General features: G+C 61.5%; 1 long non-coding RNA gene across 1 annotated transcript; it reads left to right on the forward strand.

Annotated features, from left to right (window-relative positions):
• Positions 1 to 1,964: 1,964 nt before the first annotated feature.
• LOC140687187 (uncharacterized) lies at positions 1,965 to 3,329 on the forward strand. Its single transcript, XR_012061365.1, has 2 exons — positions 1,965 to 2,141; positions 2,246 to 3,329. It is a non-coding gene; the product is annotated as an uncharacterized lncRNA (long non-coding RNA).
• The last annotated feature ends 2,160 nt before the right edge of the window (positions 3,330 to 5,489 follow it).

Here is a 5,489-nt window from a genome sequence, read left to right on the forward strand (position 1 = left end):
CCCAGGGGCAGGGTACTTGTCAGCACCCCCCCGAGGAGGAGCAGACCGTGGCTGTCCCCAGTGGGGCTCACGGTCAGGTCCACCAGGCCAAGTGCACGTCGATGGGCCCTGGACAGGGAGGAGCTGTCCGGGTGATGCTCCGATGCCGGAGGACCTGTGCCCCAAGGGGCGGGGAGGCTTGAGAAGAGCCCAGGCCTGCGGGCAAGGCCTCAGAGGGCGCGGATCGCGTGAGAGTCACAGACGGCGGAGAGCCACGTGCAGAGCCGGGAACTGTCTGGACCGGCGGCCAGGCAGACAAACTGTCAGCTTTTTCTCTCTCTCTCAGTGGGGACCGACTGAGACAGTCCAGTTCACCGTTTATCCCAGGTCTGCACGTGTGACAAAGGCGGACGGTCGTGCACCCACCACCATATGCCCCCAAATCCAGATAATTCATGTGCTGCCTTAGCTCGGGCGGGGACAACAGAACACCATAGCCCGGGCGGCTCAGACGGCGCTCCTTTCTCAGGGTTCCGGAGGCCGGGGGTCCCGGGTCAAGGGCTCGGCGGGCTCGGTTTCTGGCGAGGGCGGCCCAGCTCCCGTGTCCTCACATGGCACAGGGACCCCGGTGTCTCTCCCCGGTCTCGCAAGGCCACAGCCCTGTGCCCACATTTCACCTTAACCACCTCGTAAAGGCCCGACCCCAAAGGCAGTCACACACATGCGGGCAGCCCACAAACCTTCGGCCCCCAGCAGTAGGTTTTCCCTGGCTGGCAAGGCGTTTGGGGCAATTTAAGCAAATCTGGTATGTTTAGCTTGTGGTTTTAACAAAACATTTAGAAGCATTTGATTAAAGTTTATAATCAGTATCTAAATATCTGGGAAATTTTATTGGTTAATTTTTTTAGTTGAGATTGATTAATTGCACAAGTGTTTAAATATTTAGGGAAATCTGCATAATAGATTCCTAAGGTTAGAGCACTGATCGCCAGACGTCGCACAGAGAAGACGGAAGAGGCCCAGACAGGCAGAGGGGCGACGGGCTCACCCCGCACAGGGCGTCTCCTGTGGGAGAAGCCCGGCCCCCCAGCCCGGGGGCTGATGGGGGGGCGCCGACGCTGGGGCCTGCCCCCGCCCACCACCACCCACTCGTCCTCCGCCCTTCCTAGTTTCACGACTTAGGTCCAGGAAAACCTCCAAGTCTCCGGGAGCCTGCCGCTCAAAGGCTCTTGTCTTTCTTCAAGGAAAACAAGATGGGATGCAGACCTGGAGGCGGAGGCAGGGATTTCGGGCCATGAAGAGGCCGGAGCAGGACAGAGAGCCCAGCGCATCGGGGGCAGGAGGGAGCTGTGGAGACGCTGTGGAGATGCTGTCCTGACACAGCGGGTGAGGAGGTACCATGGTGGCAGGTGCGACCCTAGGAGAGGACGGGGCCCCAGGCAGTATCCCCTGGGGAGAGGGGGGCATCCCGGACGTCATTGGGGTGGACACCTTCCCAACTAAAGGAGACTGTGCGCTTCCAAAGGGCCTGCGCCTGGGAAGATCCCAAACCCAAGACTCTTGCGCGTCTGAGCCAGACAGTGGACCCTACAAAGGAGACCAGATCGAGGCTGGTTTCTACCCTGAATACCCGGGGCCGGGGACAGCGGGCAGCATGGGGTTTGATGGAAGGACGGGCTCTCAGGAGGCACACCCAGTTAGTGTCTTCCCCAAAGGCCTGTCCCAGTGGACCAAAATGTGGGACAAAACCGAGGGCCCAGAGAGTCACAGGCTCCGAAGGTGAGCACCCACGTTGGCTTCGGCTGAACCAGGTCTGAATGGTCCCGTAAGCCCGTCCACGACGCCCAGTGAAGCGTTATCATCACTCAGGAAAGTGCACACACCGGGGGTGATGCTCCGTGGTGCCTGGGCGTGTGGAAGGTTCTGCTTCTGTTTTTAATTAATTCGGCCGTGTAACAGGTGCCACATGCCAGGGACTGAGTCATCGGCCTGAGCCGTGGGGCCCCCCCACCCCGGTTGTCACGTCGATGCTGGGAAGCAGCCGGGCCCACTGCCCGCGCCCTGAGGTCTGCGTCCATCGGGCCTCTCACTCTGTCCAGTGCTGTCACATACACAGCGCTACACCTCGTGCGGCTAAGCGGTGCCGCCTTTACGCTTACCAGGTAATCGGCCAACTCTTCCGCCCTCAACGCGATGCTCCAAGGCATATCCGTAAAATCCCGTTGCGTAAACATACCCCCGAAACGCATGTCCGTTGACCCAGCAGATGGACATCAGGGCCACCTCCAGCGCTTTGCAGCTGAAAGAACCGATCTGCGGACACAGCAGCGCGTCTCCTTGGGTTCCGGAGCAAGCGTTTCTTGAGGATTTCACAGGAGATGGAGCTGCTGGTCGGGGCGTCTGCGAACGCTCAGCTTTGCAAGATGCAGCCTAATTATTGTCCAAAGTGCCCGGAGCAGTTTGCGTTTCCACCAGCACAAACCTGCACCACCAGCGACCACAGGTCTGGCCAGTCCCGCGGCTACAAGACGGCGAATCTGGGGTCTCTGTGCGCGTCTCCGCGAGTTTCCAGAGGAGCATCTTTCCACGTGTTTGCTTGTGAGAACCTCGTCCCCGTCTGCCACCGTCTCTGTGGCTGCGGGTCTTACTGATTTACGCCCCCGGTACGATCCCTTTGCTGGTTTGTGTGTGGAAACATCTCCTCCCACTTCATGGTTTGCTTTTTTTAGTCCCTTTGTGTGATTCTTTGATCAAGAGAGTTCTCAATGTTAACGGAGTTAAATTTCTCAACCTCGTATTTTACACCCAGCCTGTTTTGCGTCTTGGTGAAGGGAGCCTTCCCACCACACTGAGGTCATAAAGACGATCACCCACATTGTCTTCCACAAGTGATTTTTATTTGAGACAGAAATCCAATTTCATTTTTTCCGCATGAATAACTAATTGTCTCGGTAGCATTTGTTAAATGGTCTCCTGTCTCCCGAGTGGTCTTCCACCGTCTGCGTGGTCATAAATCAGGCTCCATGAGCCAGCAGGCCTGTTTCTGGGCCCCTGCTCTTCCCCCTTGGTCACTAAGCCCATCCCAAAATCAATGCCAAACTATCTTAATTACTGAGCTGCGCACACGGGAGGGGCGGGAGGGGGCTTCTGCGTTCTTGTGACGGTCTTTCCGCTGGTTTTTAAAGAGAATGCTTCAGCCTCGCTGTTACAGCCTGCCGGTGGACTAGAGGCGGCGCCTTTCTTCCGGGTAAGGAAGTTCTAATCCATCCCGATTTCCCCAAGAGTTTTATGAGGTAAATTGTTATCAAAGCGTAACAAATACGAATAAAGACGCACAGATCCTAAGTGAATTTTCTAGTTTTCCAACTTGAAACATTACCGGAGCATCAGACACCATCACGTGCCCCCTTCCTGTCACAACAGCCCCCGAAGGTGACCTCTCACGGCTGGAGAAGGTTTGCCCGTTTCTGAGTGAACTTGAGAGAAAGGAAATCAGACAGGACGTGTCCTTCTGTGTCTGATTCCCTCTGCTCAACACTGTGTGTGACACATGCAACCACATTGCTGCAAGAGGGTCTCTCTCCCAGCTTCTACTGGGGAAGGACATTCAGCAAAGGGGAGAGAATTTTACAGTAACACACCCACTCATCGCCTCCTGTCTTCCATTCGTGTTTTACCACACCTGGTCTGTTTCTTAGCTGTTCCTCCATCAGTCCATCAATTCTTACCTCTTAGGTTCAGAGTGAATGACAGACATCAACCCCCTTCTCACCAGATGCCACAGCCTCTGTGAGATGTACTCACTAGAGCTCAATCTGCAGTTTCACTTGAAGTAAACTCTACGTGTGGGGTGTAAATATCTTAAGTGACAGACGTGCCCAGCAGCACACAGAATGTGGCCATCATTCTAGAAAGTTCCCTCGTTCCTTCTGCGTCCCCAAGCGGCCTTCTCCTTGCCCCGAGAGGCAGCAGCCTTCTGGTGTGGCCTGGCTCTGCGTAAATAAACGGCCCGACACCGCATGGGCGTCCGGTGCGCAACGCCGCGGTGTCACAGGCTGTGGGCCGCGAAGGGCTGACCCCACGCGGGGCCGGCGCCCCCGACACCCCGGCTACTCTCGGTCGTCCCTTAGGGGAGAGCACGGAACAGACGGGGGTCTGGGTCACGGCTGTCGTCGCTGACGCCGGGTCCGCGGTGGGGACGCCCACGGTCCGTGCGTCCCACTGTCGATGGGCCTCCGGGGCTTCACGAGTGGGCCGCGGTCATCCGGCTCGTGGCTTCTGGGGACGCTCTCCGCGGGGCGCGTGCCCGGCGGTGGCCCCCGGTCAAGGGCGCGCGTGCTCGGCCTCAGCCAAAGCTAACGGACGGTGCGCCGGCACAGCGAGGGCCCCGTGACCCACGTCCCCCGTCGCCGGGGTCCCGCCGCCGCCTCGGTTTCCCGGCCGCGGGTCTCACTTCGTTTTCCAGGGACGGGACGCGGGCTGCGCACCCGGACGTCCTCTTCTCTGCGCCTCTTTCAGCCTTTCTTCTCGGTGCGGGGCGGGCATTGGGTGATGAGGGGTCGGTACTTCACGGAGGTGCGGGGGCCGAGCGCAGGCCCCGGCCCTGGGCAGTGCCCTCCCCGGGCTCCGCGCGTCCTCCGTCCCGCCGCCGGAAGCGGGGCCGGGCTTCCGGGAAGCTCCCCGGGGGAGGCGGGGCCCGCGGCGCGGAGCGAGCCGAGGTTCTCCGCGCCCCCGGCCGGCCGGCCGGCCGGCCCGGCCCGCTCCCGGACGCGTGTGGGGCGCGGCGGCCCGCCGGTCCTCGTCGTGGCGCCAGGGGACGCCGCCGCGCCCCTCCCCCTGGGTGTGAACGCTTCGCCGGACGTTCGCGTCGCAGGTGACTCCTCCGGGCGGCCTCCCGCGCGCGGCCGCGTGCCGCCCTCGAGCCTCTTGTCGCTCGACGGCGGCCGGCGCCTCCTGCGTGCTCTCCACGGCGGGGTGTCGGCCCGCGGCGGCGAGGAGCTCGTCCGCGCTTCCTTCCAGGCGCGCTCGGCCTCGCCCCGCGTCCAGCGGCGCGCCCCGCCCGGCCCGGCTCTGCGCGTGGGGCGAGCCCAGGCCGCGTCCCCTCCCGGGCGGGGGAGGGGGCCGGGCCGAGGGGGCGGGGGGCCCTTCCGCCCACCGCCCGCTCCCCGCCGTCGGTCACCGCGCCTTTCCCTTCGTCTCGAAATAAGGTATGTCGCGAATCCTGCTGAATTGGTGACTAGTCCTAACAGCTGGCGGATGACGTCGGCTTTGCTGTGCCCTCGTCTGCAGACGAGGACAGCTGGCTTTCTCGGGTCTGATGGTGGCGGGTCCTTGCCTCGCCCGCCGCCTGGCCGGGCGGCGCCGACGTGGGGGCTGTGCGCGCGCCCCCGTTGCTCCCGGGGGCAGCTGTCCCGCACCGCACCGCTGCTGCGACGGTACCTGCACGCTGTTTCGGTGCCCCGGCTCGACTTCGGGAACCGATGTGCTGCTCCCGGTTCCCGGAGTCTGCA

Source organism: Vicugna pacos, chromosome 18 (assembly GCF_048564905.1).
Source record: "Vicugna pacos chromosome 18, VicPac4, whole genome shotgun sequence".
Classification (NCBI taxonomy): domain Eukaryota; kingdom Metazoa; phylum Chordata; class Mammalia; order Artiodactyla; family Camelidae; genus Vicugna; species Vicugna pacos.